The sequence below is a fragment of the Mesocricetus auratus genome, unplaced genomic scaffold, assembly GCF_017639785.1.
Source record: "Mesocricetus auratus isolate SY011 unplaced genomic scaffold, BCM_Maur_2.0 Super-Scaffold_100010, whole genome shotgun sequence".
NCBI lineage: Eukaryota > Metazoa > Chordata > Mammalia > Rodentia > Cricetidae > Mesocricetus > Mesocricetus auratus.
The window spans coordinates 27,782,412-27,795,034 of NW_024429194.1; the positions used below are offsets into that span (position 1 = coordinate 27,782,412).

The 12,623-nt window shown below is 38.8% G+C and overlaps 1 long non-coding RNA gene across 1 annotated transcript; it reads right to left on the minus strand.

Moving 5' to 3' along the window:
* Nucleotides 1–7,889: 7,889 nt before the first annotated feature.
* On the minus strand, nucleotides 7,890–9,102 carry LOC121142776. The gene is made up of 2 exons (XR_005879872.1): nucleotides 9,065–9,102; nucleotides 7,890–8,261 (listed from the first exon to the last, which is right to left on the minus strand). It is a non-coding gene; the product is annotated as an uncharacterized LOC121142776 (long non-coding RNA).
* Nucleotides 9,103–12,623: the final 3,521 nt, after the last annotated feature.

Consider the following 12,623-nt stretch of genomic DNA (forward strand, 5'->3'; position numbering starts at 1 on the left):
GAAATGCCCAACCTGCTGTGAGTAGTGTCATCCCTAGGCAGTTAAACATGGGCTGTATAAGAAAGACCAGTAAGGGAGCCAAGGGAAGCAAGGCAATAAGGATCTCTGCATGGTCTCAGCTTCAGTTCTTGCTTACAAGTTTCTGTCTCAACTCTGTCCTGGCTTCTTCTGATGATGGTCTATATCCTGCAAGCTTAAACTCCTCTCCAAGTTGCATTTGGTGATTGTGTTTATCAGAAGCCATAACACATGAAAAACAAAAGAAATTCAGAATAAAATCAGGAACACGAAGTAGTGAGGCTGACAAAACTAAGAAGTGGTTATTTAGAAAACATTAAAAATGCATTAATATTTTGTTTTTTTCTAAACAATAAATCCTAAACTATGAATCATGAGAACATGTTTAAGTAACTTCAAGATAAATTTTTAATTCAACAAAATACTTCATTAATGAATTTTAGAACCTAAGCAACATGTTGTGCTGGAGAAATAAAACATGAAAAATAAGCCATGTGTAAGTAATAAAAAAGTAAATGTAATAATGATGCATACTATCTCATCAATGAACAGAAAAACTAACAATATGAGAGAAATTAAAAGTGCACATTTCTTGTGATTCTATTTATACAAAATAAACAGAAAAGCTGTTAAGTTAAAATTTTGTCAGATAAGAAATAGATCTGGTGATGGGAAAGAAAACCAACTCCCAAAGGACCACAGCGGTCTTCCTGATTTGAAGACAATATTCTGCAAATCAATAGTGATAATGGAGGTAAAATCTACAGTTCATAATTTTGTTATTTTACTGAACATTGAACTTATAGCTCATAATCTGTATCTCAATAGACCATTGAAAGTAAAATTTCTCATGAAGATCATTACCCATTAAGGTAAATAATTATTAAGGAAAAAACAACAACCTTTTTCCCAGACAAGTTCAAACCCTGGGAGAAAATAGGCTTGTAGGATTTTAAAGGTACAATTTATTGAAAACTCCAAGAAAGAACCATTAATTTTGACCCTTGTAACCATTTTAACACAATAAAGAGGAAAATTCTATGCATTTCAATATATGTGATGATATATTCCAATTGTAAATCAGATCAGCAATAGTAAAAGAAAAATTCATTCAATTGTTATATTTAACATATACTTTGAAACATCCAATATAAAGTCTCATTACTCTGAATTGCATTCTGAGTTCATAAAATTGTAATTAAATCATGTTTATCAGAGAACTATAAAGGCTAATAAACTCATTTTGGCAACTTAATGACTGTGAGATAAAAACAACAGGATTGTCTTAATAGATGCTAAAAAGACAGTAAGTACAATGATAACTTAATATGAAAATGAAACTCGCACAGTGTGGCAAATAAATTGATAGCAGACTTATATGTAGAATCTATATACATATAGATTCATTCTTATTTCAAATTATAAACAGTAAATTGTCTCAATGAAAGTTTTCCCTGTGCCCATAACAATTCATTTATTTTTATAATTACTGGATAATTTTTATGTATTATATTAAAGTACTGGTACCAATGTTGATTATTTCTTTGGCTAAATTATGCTCAGCATAGTAACTATAAGCAAGAAGCTACAGGGCATGGCACAATAAATATTGTAACTGACATTTCTGTATAAGGAATAATTATGAGTTTCTCCCTCTTGTGTCACTCTTTTACTTAAAACAGTAAAGCTTTTGGAAATCTTGCCAATATTGTTCTGCTGCTACTCATCTCTGAATATACAAATGCCCTAAAAGAAAAAAAGCCTTGTTTCTAATGTACATGAATTTAAAAAAAAATTTGTTCGAGGAAGACTGAGTCGGGGGAAGTATAGAGGAGTTCAAGAAAAGAGATGCATACTATAATAGAGCGAGCTGGTATAGGTTTAAAGAAATGTCCAGATATCTACAAGAATGACACCAACTAACAATCTAAGCAATAGTGGAGAGGCTACCTTAAATGCCCTTCCCCAATGAGATTGATGACTACATTAAATACCATCCTAGAGCCTTCAGTTAGTAGCTAATGGCAGCAGAAGCAGACACCCACAGCTAATCACTTACCCAAACTCCTGTAATCCAGTTGAAGAGAGGGAGGAGTGATGAGCAAAGGGGTCAAGACCAGGCTAGAGAAACCCACAGAAGCAACTAACCTGAATAAGTAGGAGTTCATGGACTCCAGACCGATAGCCGGGAAACCAGCATAGGACTGTCTCAGAGCCCCTGAACATGGATTTCAGTTGGAGGTCTGGTTAATCTATGGGGCCTCTAGTAGTGAATCAGTATTTATCCCTTGTACAGGAATGGACTTTGGGAGCCCACTCCAAATAGAAGGATACTCTCTCAGCCTAGACACACAGGGGAGGACCTAAGCCCTGATTCAATGATATGACAGACTTTGAAGATCCCCTATGGAAGGCCTCACCCTCCCTGGGGAGCAGAAAGGGGGTGGGATAGGGGATAGGTGGGTAGGGGAGGAGGGGAGGGATAGGGAACCTGGATTGACATGTAAAACAAGCTTGTTTCTAATTTAAATTTAAAAAGAGGTGAAAAACAGAAGTGACAAAAAGAGAAAAAAGTGTTTATTCCTTGAAATTTTCATAGATGTATTTTTTAAAATCTCTTTTCCACACACCATTTTCAATATATTCAAAACATCTCTTTCCCAATATCGTGTCCTTTCTTTTTTTTTTTAACTTACTGAGTTCAATTAGGTCCAACAATCATGAGTTTAGATATGGGGACAACCAATGGAGCATGAAGAACCCACCATACCCCTAAAGAGAAGTAACTCTCTTTCATCCAGCAGCCATCAGTTGTCAATACATCCCCAGGTAATGGTGGAGCCTTGAGTAACACTCTATCTTCTATGTTGGAGTTTTGAATGGCTTGCTTTTGTTGAGGTCTTATGCTGGTAAACACAAGTACCATGACCTCCTGTGGGCAAAAGCTGTGGCTTGTCCAGAAGATAGCATTTCTAGGACTCTTCTTGTTTTCCTGCTTCTAAATTCTCTCTATCCACTCATTTTAATGTTCCCTGAACCTTGGAGGGTGGAAGTTAATACAGATGGCCCATCTAAACCTGAGCACTCACTGTCACTTATTCTGGGCTTTTCCCCAATTTTGAATCTTCTTATTACCCACTGTCTACTGAAAAGGGAAGCTTCTCTGACTGATGTTGGTAGCAGAAAAAAAATACATGTGCATAAACATAAATATTTAGAGGGAAGCTTGACAACAAGATCATTTAGCAAGACAATCACAGTGGTTTCCCCACTAGGACCCATGACCTCCCATACCAAGCATGTGAATTAGTTCGCATGGATCAAACCTTAAATGCAATCAGAGAGTTGATGGTCATCCCCATAAATAAGTCACAGCACTATTGTACCAGTGAACTTATCTTGCTTGGTAGGTCAGAATTATAGAGATGTCTATGCCAGGGTAAATTTATGGATGACTTTTACCTATACCTGCTGGCATAATATCCCTTAGCACCATGAAAACTTGCCAGTAGAGAGAAAATTTACTAGTCAATTCAAGAATGACTTCTTTATGTTCTGAAACCAATGTGTGTGTTGTCTTTGGCAATGGGGTATTAAAATCTAGTTACGGTGGGCAACCAAAAGCAATGGTAATAGCTTCTGTTGGTTTGGGTGTCTTTGGAGATTGCCTGACTAACAACTTATAGTAAGGTAACCCAGGCCTGGTCTTCATTCAGTACCACATGTTCTGAAAGCAGTATCATCTACCTACATGGGGTACCTCTTCGATCTTTTCCTTTTTTCTCATATCTTTTTGTCCTTAAATATATTTTTAATTTAAATACAATTATGTCACCCCCTTTCCCTCCCTCTAGCCCTTCTCAGGTACCCTGCCTTCAAAGCCCCCACTCTCCAGTTGATTGCCTCTTCTTCTTTATTTTTAAATGTGTATATATGCACACATGTGTATGCACAAAAATACAAACATACCTTGCTCAGTCCACTTGTGTTGTTGAAATTAAAGTTTTCCAGCTGACCTGAATAAGGAGGAATCTCATGGACCCCAGAATGATGGATGAGAGGCCAGCATCGGACTGATCCAGACCCTGTGAACATGGGTGTCTGTGAGGAGGCCTTGGCAATCTTTGTGGTCTTGGGTATTAGATCAATATTTATCCCTGGCATATGAATGGACTTTGGGAGCACATTCCACATGGAGGGACCCTGTCCATGATGATATGACAGACTTTGGAAATCCCCCATGAAGGGCCATCCAATGTACCCATATGCACTTAAGTATTTAACTCTCAGTATTCTACTCCCTGCTTTGTTCTTTCAGAGTGCATGGTTCTACTATCAACTCTTATTTTATTTTTTAATTTAAATTAGAAACAAGCTTGCTTCACATGTCAATCCCAGCTCACTCTCCCTCCCCTGCTCCCCTCCACCAGGCCCTCAAGCCCCCACCCAATCCCTACTCCTTTCCCCAGGGAGAGTGGAGCCCTCCAAGAGGGATCTCCATAGTCTGTCATTTAGTTCAGGGCAGGGCCTAGGCCCTCCCCCAAGAGTGCAGGGTGAGAGTGCATTTCTCATTGTGGAATGGATACCCAAAGTCCGTTTGTATGCCAGGGATAAATACTGATCTACTACCCAAGGTCTCATAGATTGCTTAGGTCTCCTCACTGACATCCACATTCAGTGTGTCTGGATCATAATCCAATGACAGAGAGGGAGGACTGAGGAGCAAAGGAAGCAAGACTGGGTTGGTTTAACCCATAGAAACAGTTGACCTGAACAAGAGGGAGCTCTTGGACCTCAACTCTTATTTCATTTTGAAAAAAAAGATATAAAACATTGTGGACAAAATGGGAGACCTTCTTCATTACCTCCTAAGTCTGTTTCTATAATTCTTTCCATAGAAATAGTTACCACTTGCTCCTACCTGGCTCCCACATTCAGAGGTCTTGCTTCAGGTCCAATGTTGGTTCTACAACTTTATGACTAGGGTCTCCTTGCTCTCACAAGGTCAGGTCAACTGTTTCTGTGAGTTTCTCCAGCTTGTTCTTGGCATCTTTGCTCATCTCTCCTTCCTCTCCACAACTGGATTCCATGAGTATGGCTCAGTGTTTAGCTGTGGATTCCTGCTTCTGTTTTGATCAGCTATTGAATGAAGGCTCTAGGAATGGCAACTAAGGTAGTCATCAATCTCATTATAGGGGAAGGGCATCAAAGGCAGCCTCTCCACCACTGCCTAGATAATTAGTTGGGGTCGTCCCTGTGGATCCCTGATCTGTCTCCAAACCTGTACTGGCTCCCTCTATCAAGGCATCTCCTTTCTTGTCCTCTTCTATTCTTCTTGGGTAGTCTATGGGACCTCTAACAGTGGAGCCAGTATTTATCCCTAGTGCACAAATGGATGTTGGGAGCCTATTCCCTATGGAAGTATGCTATTGCAGCCCAAATACATGAAAGAGGGTCTAGGCCCTCTCTCCAAATGATGTGACAGGCTTTGATGGCATCCCATTGAGGGTGTCACTATCCTTGGGCTGTGGGTGAGGGATGGGTTGGGGGGTGTTGGTGAGGGGCATGAGAGGATGGGAGAGCTAGGGAATGGGAGGATTGATACGTAAAATAAGATTGTTTCTAAAAGAAAAAATATTTGTCATTAAAAATATTCCTTCTTCTTAAAAAAATAAACAAATCACTTCCTATTTTCACTTTCTTCAATGTTTGTATCTGCAAAACACTTGAAATTACAGAGAAATCCTGAGCACCTGGGAAGAGAGATGTTTCCATATTTAGTTTTGATGTCTTTCCCACATCTCCTTAGACGATGATGTAGAAAGGCCAGATTTTAACCCTCACTTTGTTAATCAGTTTAAACAATGTGGATTAGCTTCCTAGGGCTGTCTTAACAAAACTGGGTGTCTTTACAAAGGAAAAGCAAATTCTCTGACAGTTCTGGGGTCTAGAAGTACAGAATAAAGTACTTAGCACAGCTGTTTTCCTTCCTATACATCAGGAAGATGATCTTTGTCATCCCTTCTATGAGCTCTGATAAATCCCTGGCTAGTAGCAACATGACATTATCATCTACCTCATTTTTCACTTATCTGCCTATGTGACTTTGTTCCTTCTCTTGTTTTTAAGAACATGTCAGTTATGGTGGATTAGAAGGCCACCCTCATTGAGTATGACCTCATCTTCACTAATTATATCTACAGTGAACTCATTTCCAAATAAAGTCACATTCTGAGATTCCCAGAAGAATTTGAATTCTGGGAGGACATTTATTCAACTTAATAAACAAGAACTAAAAATTTTAATTAGATTTTCTCATGAAATAATGTGAAGAACTCTTCCTAAGAAAATAAAAATTTATCAATACTTCTTTCAATGTTATTCACTTGACTGAAACTATCTTTAACTCCTATGGTAATTCATTTTTGTTTTCTTCTGTCTGTCTGTCAGAAAACATGGTTCTATTCTTTATATAGTTACTGCATTGTAATCCCTGCAAGATTTGGTAGGTCCTTAGGAACTAGACATTGTTTCAATAGAGAGAGAGTGTGTGTGGAGGGTGTATGCATGTGCATGTCAGGAAAACAGAACACAGAACCTCTGGGAAATCAGCACTCCTTTATCCTTTTGTTGCCAAGGGTAAGGGTACATGAAATAGTGTGAGTTGTGTGATCCCTAAGGGTCTAAAGAGTGAGTCTCATAACCTCTTGCAACTACTCAAGACTGATGAGTATTGTTCATCAATTTTCACAGAGTAAAAAGCAGTCTTGAATAATAAAAACCTAAATGTCATAGATTTTGCTAGAGTTTTTTCCCATCAGGGAAGAAACAGGAGACTCTTGAAATTTCAGGGAATGGTTTGATTCCCTGATCTAAAAGATTGGAATAATCACAGATAGTGCCAATGGTGGTGTATTCACAGTGGAGAGAGGTGTCCCTTAAAAATCATCAGTAAAAGCCCTTTCCAATTGAGACCTTCCTTAATTTCTTCACCATGTAGCCTCACTCACTTCATTTCTCTCAAACACTAGAGATGACTTTTCAGTGACTCAGAGGCACTCCTTCTGCTGGTGTTTTCATTTTTGTAAACCAGATGGAAGCCTTTGTTCTTAAGCAGCAGGTCTTTTGCATAAGCCTCAGTGGAATCCTCAGGCTCCTAGCCAGCACAGGGGGACTCTGAGTTGCAAGAACACTCCAACATCCACATGCTTGCTGCTTTAGACTTCAGACAACTAACAGGTACCCAAGAAAACTGTGTCAAGGAAACTGTACACTGACATTTACTGTCACTCCCTGTGATCCAAAAGTGCTGTAGTGTGCTGCTCACTGTACTCAGGAGTGTAAAGGAAAGGACTGCTGATACAGGAGGATGGCTCCCAAGGATGTCAAGATACTGTGCTGTGTGAAACAAGCCAGCTAAAAAACTCCCATGTCTGATTACATTTTCATAATGTTCTGGAAATTGAAGAGCTACAGAAACTAACATGATTTGGGTTTAAGATGCAAGTCAAGAAAGTTTGGGTTAGTTCAGATACCCAAGTCATATTCTCAGGTGATGTTACATACAGCAACTTCATGCTATTAATTTGAGAAGCTCTAGCATTTCTTGAATTTGCAATTGTATATGTTAGTATAGCCAACCTTAAGCATTATTGATATAATATCACCTCTTGCATCTAAATCAAAGTATAATGAAGCTAATTACCTGACCAAAGTAACACATTGATTAATAGGTAATTCCATTATCATCCAATACAATGGCTTGTTTATGCAAACTTTCAGTGAAGTCAGCATCATGTTAAGAACATTCAGGTTCATAGATAAACACTGTTCATCTCATGTAATACACAATGACATCAGATAAACACAACTTTTTGAAAAGAAACAATTTGGTTTAATTAAGAGTAGTTAATACTTGAATATGAGCACTACAGCAACGGTGAGAACTTCAGAAAGCAGGAAGCCTACAGACAGCATCAATTATCTAAAAGGCACCACTAACCCTTCCTACCCCCAAGGAATTTTGATTGTAGTATGGGAGGTGGATTGTGTCTCCTTGAACTAAATCACAGAATGGGTATGGCTTGTTACCAACCATATTTATTGCCAGAAAAGGAGAAAAAATACCCTCCATTGAGTAATGGTTCAACTTGATTTCCCTACTTCTGCATTTCCGGCATCAAGTTCATCCATCACATCAGCACCAGACTGAATTTGCTCATGGCTCAAGGACGCCTCTTCACCTGTAAAGAAGCAATGGAGTCTAGTCTTCTTGCATGACACAGACCCTATCTGTTTCAGCAGCTTTGTTTCACTGCAGCCTACTTTCCACTCTCTCAATGTCCAATTCGCTGAGTCCCAATTTTAATTATTAAACTAGGGGAATGTGTAGAGGAAATCCAATGGATGTTTAGTTTGTTAGTTTTGTTTTATTTTTTGATCATATATCATTACTTGGTATTGGGAGTTATAAGTGTGAGGATGATGTCACAAGCATGAGATCTGTGAAATCTACTGAGTCCAGCTCTGGAAAAGATTTTTCATTTACTAGTTTAATGCTCTAATGTAAAAGTCCCAAAATTCTTAACCATTTTATGTTTCAAGTTGAATTTGGGAGTCCCATAAGACAATAAGGTGTACAAATGAGGAGAGGAGAAAATGCCAGTCTAGTGTCCTTTTGTAGGTATGGGGCTGGAATAAGAAGATTACGTAGAAGTCAACCCTACCTTCATTTCCAGACACAGGGGTAGTCATAGACAACCCTCTTTATTTCTATCATGGTTCCTTCTCTGAATAAAAATGTATGTGTGGTGCTTTTAATGAGAACAGCCCCCATATGGTTCAAATGTTTTCTGGAAAGGATTAGAAGGTGTAGTCTTGAGGGAGATAAGTTACTATGGGCAGAATGTGAAAAGCCCACATTAAGCCCAGTGTCTCTCAGCCTGATGTCTGTGAATCAGGATGCAAAGTTCTCAGCTATTTTTCCAATACCATGCCTGCCTGCATGTTGCCACCGTCCCTGTCATGATGATGATGATGGACTAACCTTCTGAAGCTGTAAGCAAGGTCCCAATTAAATGTTTTCTTCTACAAGTTGCCTTGATCATGGTGTCTCTTAACAGCAATAAAACAGAAACTAAATTAATATAAATATTCCAAGACTCAATCACATTGTCTTTTTTTTTCTATGAAGGCTTTACCAAATCCTATAAGAATCTATTACTTTCCCTTTTGATCCCTCTCCCTAACAGGAAACTGTCTTGTAGAGTGAATATTAGATATTACACAATTAAGGTTAAGGGATATGTAATAACTCAGTTGGTCGAATGCTTACTTTGTATACACAAAATAGTGGGTTTCATCCACAGCCCTAAATGAACCATAAATGGTGGCAGGAACTGTAAGTCCAGATGTAGAGGTAGGTTCAGTTGGAGGCAGGTTCAAGGACAGCCTAGGATATAGCCTAGGAGTAATCCCATCTCCAAAACAAAAATAAATGGGCTGGGGAAATAGTTCACAATAAAATACTCATTATTCAATTATGACGACCAGCACCCACATCAATGCTGGCCAGGTATGAAGGCTCATACGTCATCAAAGTACTCAGAACCTAGAGGAAGGTGATTGCCACAATAAGCTAACTAGCTAAACTATCTGAATCAGTGAGTACTGGAGACAAGTGAGAGACACTTCTTTAGTATGTAAGTTGGAGAGTGATCAAGAAAAATATCTTACATCAACCCATGACCTTTGACACACTCCAAAATATACCACACATATGCAAACACACACAAACACACACACACACACACACACACACACCATGCACATTTATATACACACAGAAGGAATATTGTATAAGTATTCAAAGATAACTGAACCCACTCTGAGGTGTAGATCCCTGCAGGAAAGGACTCGGTTTATTTTTGACACTTAGCACAATGTTCTCCATCATATTTGATTCCTGTTACTGTAAACAGAGAAGGGGTAGGAAAATGAGCATCTTTCTAAATGGTAGTCAGGAGAAAATGTCTGTGTATTTGGGTTCTAGGCTTCCAGGCAATTCGCTGTCATTCAGTTTGTTGAGACAGAGCCATGCCCACATCTCTGAGCCTTTCCTTCCCATCTTCCCACTCTCCTGGCCTGCCACCTGTTTTCAGTCTCTTCTATGTGAAATTAATCTGTCTTAAATTCACTGGGGAGCAGATTCCTTCCACATGATTGAATTTAATATTGCTGTGTTTACTTTCTTGCTTTTTGTTGAGCGTTTAAATCCAGGTGTTTACAATATGGGATTCTTCTTCTCTAATTTCTTTTCTTCCCCAGTGTATTCCTCAAAACAGCTGGTGACACATGTGTAAACAAAATCAAAATATTTGTTTAAAATCTTCTAGGATTTTAGCTCTCCTGGACCTGTTTATTTTCAAATTGACCATGAATGTTGTAATCAAGATTATGTTACCAGGGAAATGTAAAACAATTGAAATGGGGACTATTAAGAAACATCACCTATTCACTATTTAAGACAGTGAATAAAGAGGAAAGGGCATAGCACCTTTCATTAACTGGGATGCATTAAATAATAAACTGAAACTAAGAGAATATGCTATGTCCTGTGAGAGCTTGCTGGATCAAGCGCATATCTGAGGTCAGTTTGTGAGTTACAAATGATTTAGGCACAGATTATTAAATGTATTCACAAATTGCTCCTAAATAATTACTCTCAACATGCCTGATTGATAAAAGCTTGATCATTAAAATCTTCCATTAAGAAAGCAACTCTGTAGAAAGATGGGACAGGGGTAGAAAATATGTACTGATAGGGAGTGGTCATGAGGTCATTTTTCATGGTCAATTACTGAACTCAACAAAGTTGGCACTAATTTTATGTGTCCTGCACAGCAGAAGTATGGGGCAGAGTAAAGGGGACATGGTTTTTGGCCTGTGAGTATGTCTAGATACGTCTGACACAAGTCACAGAGTTCTATGCAAAGTGGTACCTGGGAATGGTGCTATGAAGGAGAGTAATACAATACAATGAAAGTCTGCACGGGGAGGAGCAGGTTTGGCCTGGAATTTAGCTGAGGATATCGGTGAAAGCAAACACTGTAAGCACTAACAGGCTTAAGCATAGAGTCAAACTGAAAGCAGTGTGATAGAAGATGGGCTGCCAGGAGACTGTAAGCCTGGACAACACCCCTCGGATCAAAGAACCCTCGGATCTTTAGCAGATAGTCAAACTCGACAGAAAATATCTGTGTAGAAGAGGACAAAAAAAAAATCAGGGAAATGAAACAAGAGGACCCTTTACGATTTTCTCAAAGCCTCTCATCCAACCCTAGAGTATAAGTGTGGTGTCCAGTATCAGGATCAACTAGAGACTGCACTCATGATCACATGTGTACATACACATACCCATGCACACACACTTATGCACACACATACATATTATTTATGTGTAAATACATACATATTTATGCTTGCACATATTAAGCCTTCTCATCTAAGCATGTAGAAGTGATCCACATCTGCTTGTCAATGTTAGAAAATATCCACATCTATCTCTAAGTGTGACTCGAGTGAGAGCAAGGCCAAGGCTCTGTAAGGTCACACAGCTGTTCAGCAGAAGATCCCTATCCTAGGGGCCATGGCCCAAGTGTAAAACTCAAAACAAGTTTGGATGTTCTTTCATTAGCCTTGTGGAGTCTGGCAGGAGTATGCAAGGCTAGGATAAAAAGGCTCAGGAAGCAGTTGTGTGTGTCAAGGAATGTATAGAAATAAAAATGAGCCAAGAACTTGATTAGGCTTTGTAGGCTCTGACCGTGGAATTCCATATCCTTGTGACTGAACGTTTGTGCTTCTTGCTAATCAAAAGCACCTGAGTGGGAGAAACACAGAAGTCATTTCCTAATTGAAAACAGTTTAGGAATCTAAATCTTGGAGTTGTTCCACCCTCACCCTCCCTAATAAAGTATGTGTAGCTTTCCCAGCATATGGAATAAAGTTTAGAGGCATGATAACATCCTGCTGCACTAACTACCAAATATGCTGGGCAGGAAGGGTGCAACTCATCCCTTATTCTGGATTACACAGATATGAAGTATATCTGGGAGCAATTGCTAAAAATTCTGATAATCTGAGCATAGAAAATCTTACTGTAGGATACCTGAGTTTTCATATGCAAATAATGGTCAATAACTACAACACAATAGTGGCATTTATCTACTGAGTTTCTTCATACTTTCACATTTTGACAGCACACCAAGAATGACAAATGCAACAGATATCTTGCCTTTACTGGACTTATTAACCAAAGCAGACACAAATTCGTTAGCAAATATGAAATTTGACAGAAGAGTAGCTGATGTTACAGTAGGAAGTAGTGGAGGTAAGACACTAGCTAAACACGATTGCCTTCCAGTACTGATATCAGTAGGTTTTTTTTAACTTGGATAGGTGGTTATATCTCTAATGACTACTTTAACTTTACAGCAGGGTTCTGCTTGCAAGGACTTCTGAACAGATGAATGTACACATTTCTAATTTTTCTGGAAAGTCTACCATGCCAATTAATTACAAAGCCCTTCTTTAACTGCTATGCTCCC